The sequence below is a fragment of the Mus musculus genome, chromosome 16 (assembly GCF_000001635.26).
Source record: "Mus musculus strain C57BL/6J chromosome 16, GRCm38.p6 C57BL/6J".
In the NCBI taxonomy this organism is placed as follows: domain Eukaryota; kingdom Metazoa; phylum Chordata; class Mammalia; order Rodentia; family Muridae; genus Mus; species Mus musculus.
In genome coordinates, this window is record NC_000082.6 from 92365911 (window position 1) to 92384861 (window position 18951).

At 48.8% G+C, this 18951-nt stretch overlaps 1 long non-coding RNA gene across 1 annotated transcript; it reads right to left on the reverse strand.

Moving 5' to 3' along the window:
* Positions 1–11160: 11160 nt before the first annotated feature.
* Gm29805 (predicted gene, 29805) lies at positions 11161–16773 on the reverse strand. The gene is made up of 3 exons (NR_105054.1): positions 16703–16773; positions 16126–16493; positions 11161–11820 (listed from the first exon to the last, which is right to left on the reverse strand). It is a non-coding gene; the product is annotated as a predicted gene, 29805 (long non-coding RNA).
* Positions 16774–18951: the final 2178 nt, after the last annotated feature.

The following is an 18951-nucleotide window of genomic DNA, read 5'->3' on the forward strand; positions in this document are numbered from 1 at the left end:
AAGGCCACAGTTACTTACGTGTTCCATTTCTCTTGGCAAGAGTGACCAGAGTGAAGTGGATCCTGGAACACCTTGTGGGGTCCCAGACTCAGCAGGCAGCCAGTCTTTCACAGACTCTGAGCAGGGGGGCGGGGGGCGGGGCGGGACTGGAGTTCTGTTTCTGGCTTTGTTCATGTGTCACTCAGAGGTAAGAATACATGCTCTGTTTCAGGAGTTTTGCTGTCCTGTGATTTTCCAGTTTGGTCCTGTCTCATACAGTTAGTTGGTATCAGTGTGGACTGACTCCGTAAACGAAGGTGAGGTCCATTAGGTGCCATTGGTATTAGATCTCATCGTATGTTTCAGGATTTCAGGTTTTGCGTTAATCTCCTTTCCTTTTCTGCCCAGCTGCCTCTATCACATCCAGGCAGCACTTCCTTGACTGCCATTGTAGAACAGCTTCTGCCCAACCTCTGGGATCGTATCCTGGACCAGATGCATAACACAAACTTGGGGGTTTGTATTAGTCAGGGTTCTCTAGAGTCACAGAACTTATGGATAGTCTCTAGATAATAAAGGAATTTATTGATGACTTACAGTCGGCAGCCCAATTCCCAACAATTGTTCAGTCGCAGCTGTGAATGGAAGTCCAAGGATCTAGCAGTTACTCAGTCTCACGCAGCAAGCAGGCGAAGGAGCAAGAGCTCGAGCTAGACTCCCTTCTTCCAATGTCCTTATATTGTCTCCAGCAAAAGGTGTAGCCCAGATTAAAGGTGTGTTCCACCACACCTTTAATCCCAGATGAAAGGCATAGCCCAGATTAAAGGTGTGTTCCTTAACTCGGAGATTCAATCTTCTGGAATCCATAGCCACTATGGCTCAAGATCTTCAAACCAAGATCCAGATAAGGATCTCCAAGCCTCCAGATAAGGGTCACTGGTGAGCCTTCCAATTCCGGATTGTAGTTCATTCCAAATATTGTCAAGTTGACAACCAGGAATAGCCACTACAGGGTTCTTCCCCATAGAAACACTAGGGACAATTTCCCATCATGAGGACAGTGTGTCATTAGACTTAGGTCTTCTGGGCTTTGGGTCTCCTCTGGGCCTTGGGTCTCCTCAGAGCCTTGGGTCTCCTCTGGGCCTTGGCTCTCTTCTGGGCCTTGGCTCTCCTCTGGGCCTTGGCTCTCCTCTGGGCCTTGGCTCTCCTCAGAGCCTTGGTTCTCCTCTGGGCCTTGGGTCTCCTCTGGGCCTTGGGTCTCCTCAGAGCCTTGGTTCTCCTCAGAGCCTTGGTTCTCCTCTGGGCCTTGGGTCTCCTCTGAGCCTTGGCTCTCTTCCTCCTTCCTTGGGCTCTGAGAACTGGAGAGTCACTATTCGTTCTCCCAAGGCCTCCCCCTGGTTGCTGACTTTATGTTCCATGTTTGGTTCCTGTGAGTTTTCCTCATGGAACACCTTGGATTTGCCCAGCAAGGGCCAAGTTCTTTGCCGGGTTAGACACAGAGCCCAGTGAGCTGCTGTCCCAGCGGCCTCTTCCCTGTTTCTATTGAACTAGACGTCGTCGTCCCCCCCCCCCCCCCAGCTCTATGTGTAGCATGTCACCTGCCATGGTTTTGTGCTCAGAGCTGAAGACGGATCAAAGCTTGGTCTCCCCAGCTTCCTTGTCTAGGATGCTTTTCTCTAGCATCCTCCCTCCCTCCCTCCCTCCCTCCCTCCCTCCCTCCCTCCCTCTGTGCAGATCAATTGTACACAGGAATGGATGTCCTGCAGTACAACCATAACTGTGTACACTGGGCTTCGCTCAGGCTTAGCCCCACCATTGCCATTTTTTACTTTTCTTTGCATCTTTCTTGTTTATCCATTTGGGCCAGGAATACGATCCCAGAGGCCGGGCAGAATCTGTTCTACAGTGGCGGTCAAGGAAGCGCTGCCTGGATGTGATAGAGGCAGCTGGGAAAGGAAAGGAGATAAAGACAAAACTCACCATGGTAAGGCTGAAACCTGAAATCCTGAAACGTAGGATGAGATCTAATACCAAGGGCACCTAACAGACCTCACCTCAGTGCATGGAGTTAGCACACACTGATACCAGCCGACTTCATGAGATGGGACTGAGATGGGAAATCGCAGGGCAGCACAACTCCTGAAACAGATGCCAAAATACGAGGTCAAATATTAATGGATGGAATCCAACAATCCTAAAATAAATAGCATGTAGATATTACAGTAAGCTGTTTAAAAAACAAAAACATAGGTTGTTAAAGCATTGTATAACATAAGGAGATCAATGGCTGCCAGTCACATATTAGCATTACATATGATGGTTAATTTAATCAACCTGCCTAGGACATGAAATGCCCAGATATTTGGTCAAACATTATTCTGGGGCTGAGGAGATGGCTTAGTAGGCAATACATTTGTGAACAAGCTTGAAGACCGGAATTCAGGTCCCCAGCACATATGTTAAAAAGCTACAAATGCTGACACATGCCTGCAGCCCTGAGCTGAGTGGTAGGGACGGGCAGACCCTGGGGCTCACTGCCCAGCCTTGCAGGAACTGCAAGCTCCGTCCGTGTTCAGAGAGAGAACCTGTTTCAAAAAATAAACTGAAGAGAGACAGAGGAAGGTACTCTGCATTTATCTCTGGCCTTTACATGTGCACACCCGGGTCAGCATCCCTGCGAACGTGCACTCCCGGAGAGATGCTCTGAGGGAGATGTCTTGGGATGAGACTGATATTTAAGTCTGTACACTGACTAAAGCAGCTTGCCCTCCTCACTGTGGGTGTCCTCATCCTAGTGACCAAAGACTTCACCTACTATATACAACATGGAGAGAGAAAAAGGACTTCAGTGGATAGGTCTGACAGGCACTGCTTCACGAAGGTGACCTAGGCCACTGCCCACACGCATAAATCACCCTGACAGTGTGTGTGCTTGATAAGATGTGAAGAAAATAGCCTGTCCCTTCGGCCGCCTTCCTCTCTGTGACCCATAACCTCAATCTCATCCTAAGATGAACATCAGACAAGCTCTGCTGGTGGGACAGCCTGCAAATCACCTGATTACCCTCCTCTAGACATTCAAGGGCAGAGGGAATAAGGAATGCCCGAGAAGCTGCCACACAGTGGGGCCCAGAACACCATCAGGAGATATAGTGTGATCCTTGAATATAAGCAATGGATAGCCGGTAACGGTTTCAGAAGCAGAAACAAATTATGAGTTTACTAGTCCTACATCATTCTAGTTCACTGTAACAGACGGAACATACAGACACAGCATTTTAGTAAGAGGACCTGCTTGTGGGGGGAACATGGGAACCCTGTTTACGACCTCTGTCATTTTTCTAAAATTCTAAAACCTATTGTAAAATGTTGAATCTTAAAAATAAAGGAACTGAGACAGTCAGCTCATTGTTGCCCCCAAACAAAGGGACAAACCTCTCAGCTAAGAAGCAGAGAGAAACAGCTCTGTAAGTCTCTTTCCTTCTATGGCATCTGGAGCTGGGAGAGCTTGGGGTGTGGCTTCTGGGAGAGCTTGGGGGTGTGGCTTCTGAGAAAACTTGGGGGTGTGGTTATGTTGGTGGAGCAGAACTGGAGGTGACTGGTTGATATGGCTTCTGAGGCTCGGTTAGCGCTGGCTCCATTTCTTGCCCTGGTGTGATGAAATGGGAGTGACCTTTATTGAGCCAACACTCATAATTTTTGATTCTTCCCATAAACTTGCTTCCCATAAAGGAAGCAAGAATGAACCAGAACTGTGTGCACCCACACAGCCAAGTCTCACAAAACACCAGTGAACTCAACAGGCGAGGGGTCAAAGAACAGGTGCTATTTAAGAAGGGAGGTCATACTTGCTTATGAACAAAATATATTTCAACCGTTCAAGATACTCAGAATCACAAAAACCAAATTCATGACAGCAGCTATGTCTGTTGAGAGAGGAACAGAAACAGAAATTTTAAAGCGAGGGGCTTCTCAATCTAGCTTTTCAACCTTTTATGAGATGGGATGTTTCTGCAATTTCTTCCCTGGGAGAGATGTAAACAATGCCCACCCCTCCCTCTGAGGTCCCAGTACTATTCTACCAACCGGGAATGGATGGGCATGCTGAGTTGACTTAAAGAACAGTGGGTGAGGGACTACTGGGAGGTCACGGGTGGCCTAAATCAGCCACACAAGCCAGTCTGCACCCAGAAGAGATGATGGCTCACCCAGGGCTGCCTGGATAGAGCCCCTCCCTCAACCTCCCCCGCCCCATGTCCTCTAACCCTTCCCCAAAGACAAGGCAGAGTTAGGGCAGATTGCACATAACTTATTGGGAGGGGTGACTGGATATAGAGGTAGGTTCTCCTGATCCTCTTGGCCTCTGCTGAGGGGAGCTATAATAGGCCCAGTGATAGTCCCTGGCATGCAGGCCCCACAGCGGTCCTGAAGAGGGTAGCACTTGGTTGGAGGATAGTTCTGTACAACACAAGGTCTCATGTAGCCCAGGTTGGCCTCAAGCTCCCAACTTAGTAGAGGATGACTCTGATCCCCCTGCCTCCATCTTCTGAGTGCCGAGTTACAGGCGGGCAGCACACACCTGTTTTATTCAGTGCTGGGAATGGAACCCAAGGCTGTGTGCAATGCCAAACAAGCCCCACACCAACTGAGCCTCCTCCTGGCCTTACAGCTTCTTATGTCCTAGAAAACAGGGAGCCCGGGCTGTCACCTGAAGTGGAGCATCAACTTGCACACCCAAGGCTCTAAATTTTATCCTCAGCCAGAAAAATCTGAAGCCCATATTGTGAAATGCTGTGGTGAACAGTTGGGTTCAGTTCCGTGGGTAAATACGCCGCTCCGTGTTATGCTTTGTGCTTCTTCTAGTTAAAAAAAAATATGTACATACCTAAGTATAAACAAATGCATATTTAGAGAATGATAACTGGGTAGAACACATGGTTCCCAGACGGGCACATGGTAATACTGTCAGAGCAACAGCTGAGCAGCGTGAAGGAGCACTTTGCCATCAGCACCCACCTTCCCTGTCGCAGAGGGCGATGGACCCACTGAGCCTTTGCCAAGTGCAGCGGCTTCTCACCCAGTGGTTCTCCGACCTTCGCTTTTCACCATCCCCTCATTATGCTCCTATCTCCTAAGGAATCTAGTCTCACAGTTCCCTGGGAAAGCAATTACGTTTGCTGACAAGCTTGCCAGAAGCCTGGAGCAGTCAGGTCCTGGAGGTCAGAAAGGCTCCGACTCAGAAGCCTGCCCCCCCTCCCCGTCACTGTATAATTTGAGCTGAGCATCTGCTGGAATCTAGAAGACAGAGTGGGCTGGAGACAGGGTGGGGAGCGGGTGAGCAGAGCTCTCTGAAGATGCAGCATGGATCTTAACACTTTAGGGTCTAAGACAGAGGGAAGAGGAATTGAGGATGATGAAGAGTTGGCTTGAGCAGCAATATGGAGACTGACAGACAGAGCAGGGTGAAGAGTCAGACAAGGCAGGTGGGCTGAGGAAAGTTCTAGGCTAATCAAGTCTGCATTCCGGACGTGTGGTGGGTGAGGTGCCTTGCAAAGCCTAAGACTTCAAGGTGGGGAGCCAACTATTGAGTCTGGAGCTGAGAGAGGCTCAAAGCAAAGAGAAACACACAGTGGGTGTTACAGGTGCACTGATGGCTGCTTCATGCCAGGGCTCTCCAGACACCTTACCGTAGAGAGAGCGTGAGAGACGCCTGGCTACAGTGGTTATCACACCTCACAGGAGTGACATGAGTTAGTGGGCAAGCCAAGGATTCCCAGAGCTAGTGTGGCCAAGGCTCCCCGTGTCCTGCAGGGCCACAGAGGCATGGGGGAGGGGGAGGGGAGTAAGAAAGCCTCACAGTGGAAAAAGGAAAGACTTCAGGTCTGCCCTAGTTGGAGGCTTTTGGCCTAGGGAAGCTGCAGGCGGGTTAGCAGGATGCAGGATAGCTTATGAGAGAGGGGTCAGATGGCATGTTTGGCTCTCTCTGGCGGGGATGAACACTGGGGCAGGTGTCAGGTCGTCAAGTCCTGGCCATTTGGAAGTGGTTGCTGCCAATGTTAGAGTTTCCTGGAGCGCTACTGGAGAAAGCAAGCTGGCTTCCTACAGGTCTAGCCCATGGCTGTTTTGTTTCTTAGTTGTAGATAAAGGGGGTGGGTTTTTTTGGGGGGGGCAGTTACAGGTGGTGAGCCAGGCTTCTGTCCAACATGTGGTTTGGCCACTGTCCATCGGTACACCGACTCTCTCTAAAGAGTCAAGCAGGACAAAAACCCACAAAGGAAAGTCAGGGAGGGGGGCTGCAGGGGGGAGGAGGGAGAGGGAGGGAGAAAGAGAGGGAGAGGGAAGGGGAAAGGAGAGAGGAGAAATGCCAGCCAGGAGAAACTTCCTCTTGGAAGTCCGGAATTCTTGGTGGCAGGGGGTTGGAGCTAAGCTGTTGACCTGTCTGCAGAGGTCAGGAGAGGATGCCAGGGAAGTTTGTCAGATGAAAAGAAGACACAGCCATTGTTCTTGTGGTCTCCAGTGCTAAGCACATATCTTCCTGTGGCTTCAAGCAATGGTAGACTCAGAAATAAATAAATTAGGAATAAGAAGAAAAAAAAAAAACCGTCCACCCCTTCTGGGACACAAATGGCACCTTGAGAACTGAACAGCCCCCCTGCCCGCTCCCCCATTTGTTACTTGTCTCCTTCCAGTGACAAAAGGACTTAAGGACTTAAGGAAGGGGGTTTACTGTGACTTGTGGTGGGCCATGGCAGGGAAGGTACCGGAGCGGAGCTGGCTGTGGCTGTCACAGCGTCCAGTCAGGAAGCAGAGATGAATGTTCGTGCCCAGCCAGCTTTTGCTCATTTTTTAATTAACCCCCAATCCCAGTCCACAGAACGTAACAACTAATTTAGGGTGGATCTTTCCACCTCAATCTACCTTACACACAGGCTCTTGTAGGGAAGCCTAGAGGCTTGTTTCCACGGTGATTGTAATTGGATAAAGTTGATGGTCAGTATTAACCACCTCGGCCTTCTATTTGGAAGAAGCAGTTTCCAGCTTAGCTCAGGGTTCTGTGACCTGGTTAGATAGCCAGGCTGAGGGAGCCCAGGCTCAGTCCCTGCGGCTCTAATGCGGAGGGGGAGAGGGTGGGGCGAAGCCTCTCACACCCGTGCTGGTGACTCCCATTCTCAATAGACTGTAGTTGTTCTAGTAAGGCAGAGTCAGAAGAGAAAGGACCTCTGTTTCACCATGGGAACGTCAAATCAGCCACAAGAATGACAACCATAAGCAAGGGTTCTTTAATACTTTTTCTTACCACAAATACAGATTTCTATTCCATAAGTTGCATAATCAAGTTTCAAAAAAATTCCAAAGTGCAAAATTGTTCTGGGTTGGTCTGGTGCTGCTACGTATTCAAATGCTAAATTCTCTACCCCAGGATCTGGATGCCCCTAGATCCCTAGATGAAGTGACTCCTCAAATACACCAGCTTTTGTTGTGCAAACCTTGCTCCCCAATTTAAAGCTGTTGGTTAAATAAAAATGGCAACAATGCCTGGATGAAATAGAGGCAGGTGGCTTTTTAGTTCGGCGGGGCTGGGGGTGGCAGGTAGGGATGGGAGGAGGAGAGAGGACCACAGAGAAAGCAGAGAGAACAGGTCTCCATTAGTCAGGATGGACCAGCAGCACAAGCCAGCACCCGACTGCTGGAGCAGAAATAACCCAGGAAGATTCAACCCCAAGTATTGGGGGAGCACAGTTGGGGAGGTAGCTAGTCGGGCTAGAGAATTAGATTAGGGGGTTATCCCCCAGTAATTACACAGAACCTAATAAATAAATTACATAGTTTGAGTCTCATTCATTTGAAGTTAGACTGATACAAGCATAATTTATATTATTTTACAGAAAATGGGTGAAATTTACCAAGAACTCAGTGGGTTACCAAAAGAAAAAAGAAAAGGACATAAAGTTGAGGGGTGGAAATAGATCTGGGAGATAGACATAATCAAAATATACTGAATAAAATTCTCAAAGATTAATAAAAAATTATATACCTTTAAAAGTTACCCATCTCTCTTCCTAACATCCCCCTTTTTTAACCTTTTTTTTGTTGTTGTTGTTTTGTTTTTTTGTTTTGTTTTTCGAGACAGGGTTTCTCTGTATATAGCCCTGGCTGTCCTGGAACTCACTTTGTAAATCAGGCTGGCCTCTAACTCAGAAATCCGCCTGCCTCTGCCTCCGCACTCGGGATTAAAGGCGTGCACCACCACGCCCGGCTTTTAATCATCTTTTTATTTTTATCTTATTTTATCAAATTTTTTTTGAGACAAGGTCTCATTCGTGTGTTTCAGGTTGTCCTTTGAACTCACTTAGCAGCCAAGGATAACCCTGAATGGTCCAGCTTCCTCTACTCTCCCTGCGCGGGGATTACAGACATGTGCTGTGGGGACTGATACCTTGTGCATAGTAGGCCAATAAACCTGAGCTTCACGCCCTCCTTAGTCATAGGTCAGTGGTTTGAGCAGGTGTTTCTGCCTCTCTGTGTTGGGAACACTCTCCTTGCTTGATATATAAACCGATGCTTATTTCTTTGAAAATCTCCTTAAAGATGGCAGAGATTGAAGAGCAGAGAAAGGCAGAAAAGGATACCCTTGCGTGGTGCTGACGTCACTTCCGGCTGTAGGTTTTTTTCCGCAGACTCGGGCTTTCTTTCCAGTTACGCATCCCTATAGCCTAGGCTCAGCTGGCTCAGCTGGACACACACACACACACACACACACACACACACACACACACACACGGTGTAGTGGAGGCTTTCAGGCCTTTGGGGGGTGTGTCCTCAAAAGATGCAGTGGGGCCCTGGTCCTCTTGCAGTCCTTTACTTTCTGGTGCCAGTTGACCGTGGGCCGAAGCCTCCAAATCCGTGAGCTCATATGGGCCCTCCCTCTGTCAGCTGGCTTTCCCCTGATATTTGTTACAGTAGTGGAAAGCTGACTGACATAGATCTCCTAGCTAGAGGTCCCGTTTCTCTCCTATCTGTCTTCCACACAGTCCTGCCATCCTGCCCCTCTCCCCTCCAACCTCCCAAAGGCTCTCCCTTGCTGGAAAGTTCTAGCCCAGAACCTCTGGCCACAAAGTCCCTCCTCAGCCTATCTCCAGTGAGCCGTTCTCGACTTTGGCTACATGTCAGAATCTGCAGGAACATTAAAAACTGCCCATGACTTATCATTTAATTAGTCTGGCCAGGTCCCAGGCATCTGAATTTTTATTTCATTTCCCAAGACCGGGTGCTGCCTCCGTGGACTATCTGCGGATTCCTATGCCTCCACCGGGGAGCGGGCGTTCTCTAATCTCAGATCTGAGGATCGTTGTGTGAACTTACCTCAAGGCTTCAATTATTCTCTTCCACTCTTCGTAGTTGATAGCCAGCCTTCTGTGTTTACAATCAAAAGCAAGAAAAGCCGTGTTACCAGATCTGGGCCCCATTGCTGCACACAGGCGGCTACCCTAAAACACGCCCTGTGAGGGTTTATATTATCAATGTGACACCTTGGAGGTACATCTCTGGGCAAATCCATCGACTTTCTTTTCCGTTGGTTTAAAATGAGTAGTTTCTCTGAGCTTTACCATGCCCTGGTGGGGTCCTAGGCTGAATAAGAAAGAGGAACTGGCGGAGAGACTGCATCTACCCCTCTTTGCTTCTTGGCTACAGATGCCTCAGCCTCTGCTACCCTGCCTTCACAGCTGTGATGGGCTGTACTCCAAACTATAAGCCTACCAACTTTCCCTTCTTTAAGGTCAAGTTACTCTGTTGCAGCAACGAGGCACACAAGGATTCCACGCTTCTTTGGCACATGGGTTATTGTGACTGAAGGAGTATTTAAGGAGAAGAGAGGGGCGGAAAGGTCTTATACACACAGAGTAAATTTTCCTCTTAGGAAGGACCATGCATGGGGATATCACAGGAAGACCCCTAACAACACGAGGAAGAGGCACAAACTTAAATATGTACAACAACAGATCTCATGAATCAAGTCTGTTTATCACTTTTCCTGGTCATCTTTCCATAACTTGCCTTACCCACCTGGGACATCCATCTTCTTCCATTTGCTTTAGCTGAGGATGGACATTTAAGCCCAAGTCTTGGCTGGAGAGATGGCTCAGCGGTTCAGAGCACTGACTGCTCTTCCGAAGGTCCTGAGTTCAAATTCCAGCAACCACATGGTGGCCACAACCATCTGTAATGGGATCCGATGCTGTCTTCTGGTGTGTCTTGAGGACAGCTGCAGTGTACTCATATAAATAATAAATCTTTAAAAAAGAAAATGCTTTCTAAGCCCAAGTCTTTGGGGGTGGGGTTAGGGATGTTTGAGGCAGGGTTTCTCAGTGTAGGCCTGGCTAACCTGGAACTCACTCTGTAGACCAGGCTACCCTCGAACATCTATCTTCCAAGAGCTGGGATTAAAGGCATGTTGCCACCAGCAGACAGCTTAAGCCCACGTCTTAACCTTATGATTAGGTTGCTCATTTTTGTGCCACCAGGAATTTCCCAGCATTTTTCAGGCAATGTTATTGCAAAATGTTCTAGAGAATTCTTGGTGTCCCAAATCACCTGTCAACAGCCATTGGTCCTTGGAGGTTTGAGTGGTTGTTCTGCCCTAACATTGTTGCCTATTTTGTAGGGCACAATTCAGCCTGGCTCTTTTGTTCTCTGTGATTCCAGGGGTCCATCTCTGTTGGTTCTCAGCGTGCTTAAGTTAACTTTGATGAAGGCCAGCTTTGCGGCCTCTGCTTGGTGCCACCTCTTGGTGTGCACAGCCAAAACAACAAATCCTGCTGGAGCAAGCATTAAGCCAGGGCATCTGAAGCATTTGCTGGGATGTGTCACTCATATTTGGCTGAATTTATGTGGTGTGGCTGTTTTGGAAAAAAATATTTTCAGTCCCTTAGTCCATCTATCAGGACGATTTCCTGCTGACTAAAGATGTTGATTAATATGATGTTTCCTTTCAGTACATACATACAAACATCATACAAACATCATATAAACATCATACAAACATCATACAAACATCATATAAACATCATACAAACATCGTATAAACATCATATAAACACCAAGAGACGGAACCTTCAGCTGACTTCATCGGACACATACTGCTTGGTTGGTCTTTTTGGCTTCCTTTCGAGCAGGTTTTTTAAAATGCCAGATTTTATTTTAAGTATTTGCCCAATAGCAAGCAAGTTCTGGCACATTCTCACAACATCCAGAGCCTTGGCAAGAGAGGAACCTGGTGTATGCCAGAGAGTCCCAGGACCATTTCCAAGCATTAGGGAGTCACTGGGTGTCTGTCAGGAGGGAGAGCCAGTCTCTGGGGGATGGACTGGGACACACTGTGCACTCAGCCCTTTGAGAAGGGAGCACAGACGCTCACGACAGGTCCGCCATGTCTGAGTAGTTTTAAACTTTTGTGCAACTTGAGCTTCTTCCCAAACATGGGTGCCAGGATAGTTTACGGTGCTTCAAGGTCTTTCTTGATCCCCATCTTCCTTAGAAGATCTATTCAGATAATTTGGTGTCCTCACCAGAGACCACCACTGTTGTATCAACACAGACAACAGAGACTTTATGTGCCCATTGAAGATGGTGAGAGCTGCCCAAAGCTCCAACGGGAATGGAGAAAGGGATCAACCTGGAGGTGGGGCAGGTTTCACCAATTTGGGAAGACACTTCAAGTCTCCAGTCCCATCTCTTGCTATTTCCCCGGAGGTTGATACTCCGTTGCCCGAGAAAGAAGATGAAGTCATCTCTGTTGGTTTCAGGACGTATACATGGAGGTGTAGGGCCCTGAGGGGCAGGCTGGAGGTGGAGCAGACAGAGAGTTGGTTATGTCAGGATCCAAGAGGTGGTGGCTGATGAAGCAGGTGGGTGTGCTAAGGGGCCAGCACTCACCTGGGGCATAGAGGCTGGTTGGTAGAAGATAGCTTTGAGTACAGGGCCCCAAGCCAGTATCCAGGAACAAGCCCAGACATGGGGACCCACCCCTGAACTGTGATCTTATCCTGTACAGGCCACCATTCTACAGTTGACTTGCCCATGACTCCTGCACATTGAGATGGCCCCTGCCAGTCACCTGCCTAGATGAAGCTGAAGAGTAGAAACAGTGAGTGCCACACCAGCCCCCAAGTAATTGTCAGATTAGCATATCTCAAGTGGAATGGCAGGGGTGATGTCATCACTGATCTGCTGATGTCAGATTAGCATATCTCAAGTGGGATGGTGGGAGTGATGTCATCACTGATCGGCTGATGTCAGATTAGCATGTCCCAAGGGGGATAGTAGGGGTAGTGTCATCACTGATCAGCTGGCGTGGACCTGAAAGGCCCACATCTCAGCCAGCCAAGAATATTGAGACCATGGAAATTGGGACTTGTGGTGGTTTGAATGAGATGTCCCATAGTCTTGGGGGCATTTGGATACCTGATCTCCTGTTGGTGGCACTGTTCGGGTAAACTTGCTACTGGGACAGCCACTGTGCCCACTCAGTGAGACACCACAGTGAGATACTGCAGTGGTGGCACCTCCTCTCCAGACTCCCTGAATACCTTCATGGTCAGGAATGTCTTTCTTGTCCTAACCCATGGGCCCGATGGAGGAAAAAAAGGGGTGAAAAAAAAACCCACCAGCCAGGCGTGGTGACGCACGCCTTTAATCCCAGCACTCGGGAGGCAGAGGCAGGCGGATTTCTGAGCTCGAGGCCAGCCTGGTCTACAAAGTGAGTTCCAGGACAGCCAGGGCTATACAGAGAAAAAACAAAAAAAAAACAAACAAAACAAAAAAAAAACAAAAAAACAAAACAAAACAAAACAAAAAAAAAAAAACCACCAATCCCCGAACAGGAAAACCTATCAGTCCCCGAGCCCTCCAAACTCAGGACCTGAAATCCCACCAATGCTCACCCTGAGAAGCTCTGTTCCCCTAAGAAATCCTATATAAGCCCTGCTTGCTGTTGGATACAGCGCTGCTTCCCACTGCAGTGGAGGCTGCCATCCTCCTGGATTTTCCCTCTCAGTAAATCTCCTGTATGATGCTTGCTGTGCAGCCTGACTTTGTGGGACTGTAACAGTTTCCACTGAGCAGAACCGTTACACTTTCAGGAGCAGAACCGTTACACTTTCAGCTGGGAAAGAGCAGAGCTGTAACACTTTCCTTCAGAGCGGCAACACTTACTACAGGTATGGCCTTGCTGCAGGAGATGGCCTGAGGATGGGCTTTGCGCTTAAAAATGGAATCCCTTCTCGTGTGCTCTCTTCACCTTTGGGGTTCAGGACATAAACACTCACCCCAGTATTTCCTTTCCTGAGCTCCCCTTGAAGAGAAAGACTCAGTCCGTCATCCTGGTTCCATTTGCATCCAGTCACAGCCAGATCATGAAGGCTTGGATTATTCTCACTCCTAGCCCTCAGATCATTCTTAGTAACCAGTAAGAGAATAAGTGAACGAGTGAATGAATGAATCTAACAGCAAAGGAAACTGGTCTGAATATCCAAGGTCATAGCTTAACTCAGCACTATACCTGCTGGGAAATAAAAGGTCAAAAGAGGCTTGTTCATCCCCAGACCTGTCCTGTCCCTGTACTGGCTGGTTTGGTGTGCCAATTTGACACAAGTTAGAATCATCAGAGAGGAAGGAATCTCAGCTGAGGAAATGCCTCCATGAGATCCAGCTGCAAGGTGTTTTCTCAATTAGTGATCCATGAAGGAGGGTCCAGCCTACTGTGGGTGGGGCCATCCCTGGGCTGGTGGTCCTGAGATCTATAAAAATATCTAAATATAAAAAGCAAGCCATTAAGCAGCAACCTTCCGTGGCCTCTGCATCAGCTCCTGCTCCAGGTTCGTGCTCTGTTTGACTTCCTGTCCTGACTTCCTTCAGTGATGAACTGCAATGTGTAACCTGTATAAGCCCTTTCCTCTCTAACTTGCTTTTTGGTTATATTGTTTCATCACAGCAATAGAAACCCTAACTAAGACACTTGTGTAGGTGTGGGCCTGCTGGGAGTTCTTATTGCCAGTCCGTAGCTCTTTCTCTCCCGTTGAGCTTAGTGGACCTCACCATGAGCTACGATTAGGACAGTCTGTCCTTACCCACCATACTCAGTGACCTGCCTCACCTGGTGAGCGATCTACAGGTCTCTCCATCAATGACAGGCTTCACAGAAGCACTACACACTGTTCATTATTTTCCACTGACATGGGGAAGAGATGTTCAGGGCACTGGGCCTGGAACACAGCCGGGCTGGAGATCACACTAATCCCCCCCACTCCTTTAAGCCATAAGTTTAAGAAAGAAACATGAGTCTAGCTATGTCTGGTGACACGTGCCTGCGGCCCCAGCTATGTGGGAGGTGAAGAGTGGAAAATCACAAGTTCGGGGTTAGCTTGGGCTATATAGTGACCTAGTGTTGAAATAGAATCTAAAGCCAGGCTTGGTGGCTCCTGCCTGTGCTCTTGGTATCTTCGATGCTGAGGTAGGATGAATGCTACCAAATTGAGGCCAACCTGGGCTACGTAGTGAGCTTGTGGCTAGCCTTGACCCTGTCTCAATCAACCAATCAACCTAAATCAACCAATCAGTTCAGTCAATCAACCAATAGATAAATGAATAAATAAATAAATAAGCAAGCTCCCTACAAGATTGACTATGGCTCCCATCAGGTATGCATAACTGATATACATACTATGGGATTATTCAGCCATTGGCAGGAGTGTCCCAACTCACAGTACAATGTAGACAAATCTCAGAAACAGTTACCCTAAGAGACAGAAGCCAGCTACAAAAGACCACATCTTCGCGATGCCATTCAGAACAAAGACCTAAGCAGAGAAACCTGTTAATAGAAGTTGGATGGGTGGTATCAAGGGCTGGTTGGGCACAGTGGGAGAGGGGGGAGGGGCTGGGATGAGGGGAGGCAACAGCTAGGGTTCAGAGTTCCTTTTAGAGGTGATGTATATGTTGATGAGAATGGTCTACTATAATTTTTATGACTATACCAAAGCCCATCAAAGGACACATGCCAAGTGGGTGAACTGTCTGTATGTAGATTATATCTCAGAAACTCCATTAAAAACAAAACAAATTAGAAGACCAAATCCACAGGTAGTGCCTGTGAGGCATGAGACAATGGTGAAGCAGAGGCATGTGTGTGGAGCACAAGGCCTCAGTCTCCCCCTCTGGCCTCCCCACGGCTATGGAGTCAGGACAGAAGCCATCTCACCCAGTGCTCAGCGACCTAGTCAGGGCTGGTCAGCACCAGTGCTGCCAACAAATGCCTTCCTCTGCCCCACGAGGGCCACAGCTGAGAAGGCATCTGTTTACACCCGTTTCCTCCATGTCCCCGAAGGACCCATGCCACACCTGCCCCTCTGCAGGCCTCACCTGGGAGCCAACACCCTTACTGGGCACTAGAGAGAGAGAGAGAGAGGCAGAGAGGTCAGACCAGGTCTCTGCAGAGGACTAGACTGGCATGTCTTCTGTAGTCAGTCCTGCACCCCAAGGCCATCAACTGACCCAGTTGTTAAGGTCTCTTAGAAAGCTGGGGACGAGGTCCTGATTTCTCACACGTTCAACCAGCATGCTTGAGCTGCTGTTCTGGCTGGTGTGAACTGTCTGGTGTGAAGTCTCTCACTGAGGCTTTGATTTTTTTTTCCTCCCCTGTGGTGTGGAGTATCTTCCTGTGCTCATTAGCCATTTGTTTTGGTTTGAACCACAAGCCTCAGTGCATTCTACCATCTTACCCTCTCCCTGCCCCCCTCACCCCCTTACCCCCCTTCTCCTCACTCTCTTCCTGTGTTACCCCCTCACTCAGCAAGACAAGGGCTCCTAAACAAGGGGGAGGGTGCTCAAGCATGGCATATTTCTGAATTACTTATTTGATTTTGTCATATGTGGATGATATGTGCGTAGCGGTGCCCCTGCCCAGGTGCATGGGTAGAGTTTGTCCTCCCCTCCCACCTTTACATAGGTTCCAGGGACCGAATTCAGTCAAGTTCAGCAAAAGCACCGCGGCTGCCAGAGTCCTCTTACTTTGCACCCCCCACCCCACCCTCCACCCCTGGTGTATTTTTACAGAACACTGCCTAGCAAGTCTGTGGATAGGATACATACCCTCTCTGTCAGGCAACTGGCCAGTGAGCATGCAGATGTTCTACATCAGGGGTAGTTTGATCTTGGTTCCCTATAGGAAATCCCTTGGGAGTGAATGCTATCCTTCTCTCTGAGGTAGCCACGATGGTTGCACACAGCAGGTCTTAAAACTCATGAAGGTGCCCTCTCCGTCCCAGCTCCTCAGACTGGGCCCACGGAGACAGGCACACTTCCAGATAATTTCTGGGTTGGTGGACTTCTCGTGTCTTTGAAATGCTTTCTCAATGTTTAGTTATTTCTTGCTTCAGTTTAACTCCGCTGACCTTGGGCAGGTGCCGGTTTCATAACCAAGGGCTCACGGGAGGAAAACCAAGCTATCCTGGCAGCACCTGGGGGAAGAAAGGCTGAAGTTTCCATGTTTGGATACATTGTCTCCATTGAGAAAACAACTTCCCTGAAATATTTACTACAGGTGCTTGGCTCCCACCCACACAGTCTCAGCGTGACCCGTGGTGTCTGAGGACATCTGGGTCTATAAAGGGTTAATGAAAGGGGGGAATTGAGTTGAATAGAAGTAATTCACCCAACAGCCACTCACCAAGCAGAGATTGCGTTCCAGGCCTTCTGCTGGGAAATCAGAGAGTTCTGTTGAACACACTGTGGAGGTCTGAGAGAATTGGCAAAGGAAGCCAGTGTTGCCATGGAGACCAGAGAGGCAGCACTGTGTGGGGAATACCTTGGCCAGAGTAGGGACTTCCTAGTGAGACCAACGGGCGTCAGGCACAATTCCTCAAAGGACAAGAAGCTTGGTAAGGGTCTGGAGAATGATGAGAGTCTGGGAGGTCAGAAGGTATGGCCGGTGAAGATTCAGAGGCAAGGAAGTGTAGAGCATGCCCACCACATCTGTGCTCTCCTAAAGGGGAGAGGGAAGAGTATCTACGGGGTGGTGGGAGGGGGCACTGTAGGAGGCCGAGTTTGATCATTGAAGATGGTCAGGAACACAACCTTCACCCCATAAAAGCCCACTTGACTGCGGTGAGCAGAGTGCCTGAGGATGCTCTGCTGGCCACAAAGCTAGAACGTGCCAAGGAAGAGGTTCAGAGGTGGAACGTGGTGGGCACATCCTCAAGGGAGAAGAGAATGGGGAGGACTTTAGATGTAACAGATGCTGGGGGCAGGAAGACAGGCAACTTCATGACTGGGTCACCAGGTGGCTCAGGGTACCCATCGCTGAGACCAGAAAACTCAAGGTGCTCTGTCTAGAACAGCAGTCGCCCACATCAGGGTCATTCAGAAGAGCCCGTCGGAGGCAGTTCTGCTAGGAGGGCTCTGCTCTCCTGAATGAAGGAATTTGTTTATTGCCTTAGGGGAGTTGTTGCCCAGTGAGACTTGTTATTAAAGTGGGTTGGGCACTCACTGCCCATGGGAGCCCTCCAGTCACAGTAGCCATGGCACAGGAGGAAGCCCCTTGCCAGATGGATAGGCTCTGTGGCCTGGGCCTTCCTACCCTGCAGAGCTATAAGAAAAAGATCAGCTTTTAAAAAGGTTGCTTTCTCTTTATGTGATGGGTACTGTGCACCCTGTGTGTGTGCAGTAACCAGCAGAGACCACAAGAAGGTGCTGATCCTCTGGAACTGGAGTCAATGACAGTTGTGAGGCCCAGTGGGTCCTCTGAGAGAGAACCAGCACTCTTAACTGCTGGCACATCCAGCCCTAAGAGGGGAGCCTTTCATTTCTCTATAGTTCTATAATAGCCTCCTGAGATAATTTTAGACTCACCTCAAGAAGGTAAGCAGGTGTTTCCCTATGTCTCAGGTTCTTCCTTACATCCCGTGGCTGAGTGCAACAGTCTCAAAGCACTCCCCCAAGCCTGCAGTCTTAGGTATCTTGTGTCCCTGGACCCTGTGTAATGGACTGAACGCCCCTCCCGACCCCACTCCCATCCACAAAGATACTCATGCCCTAATCCCAGGCTCTGCAGTATGCGATTTGAGTAGGGTTCATTGGTGTAGTCACATTACAGATTTTGTGATAGGGAGATTATCTCAGATTGTCCAGGAAGCCCAAAATCGAGGCAGGCAGATTTGCACCGGAAGCAGGGAATGTGAGACTATGATACAAGGCGCAAAATGAGACTCAGTTTTATATGCTGCCTTCACGTCTGGTAAAATTGGGATGACCTGTAACAGTCTCAGCTGGAAGTCCCCATGGACAGTCAAGTCACCCCTCCTTGCCAAACAGATTGGCCACCATTGCCACTTAACTACAGGCAGTGGGCTTCAGTTCTCTCCCAGATCATGAGACTGTTTGAGGCCTGTCAATCACATCTCCTATGGAGAGCCAAATGTGAAACTTCTGAAAGTATAGAATGTATATGTCTGCCCAGTTCACATGTTGCCATCAAGGAGCCAATGTGGAAGAATTAAAGAGTGAGACCTTGTTTGAAAGTGTCCCTTCCAAACTCCAGGTGTTGAAACTTAATGGCATTAGAAGTCCGCAGCCTTAAGGAGTAGTACTCGTCTGTAATTGAGTCACTCAGCACGCAGAAGCAGGGGGATCCGTGCAAGTTCTAGACCAGCCTGTTCTACAGAGGGAGTTCTAGGGCTCCCCTTCGAGACCACATCACTGACAGATTCACACTATTACAGAACTAAAAGCTACAACACAAACTTAGCAGTTCTGTTTCCATGGGTCAGAAGCTCAGGTATGGTTCCTCTCTTCAGGGTCTCGAGAGGCTGAAATCAAGGTGGCAGCTGGAGCTGTGGTCTCAGCTGAGGTCTGAGGTCCTCAGGCAGCACTGCGTGATAGGTTGTCAGGACGCCTGGGTTAGCTGCTGCCGGCAAAAGG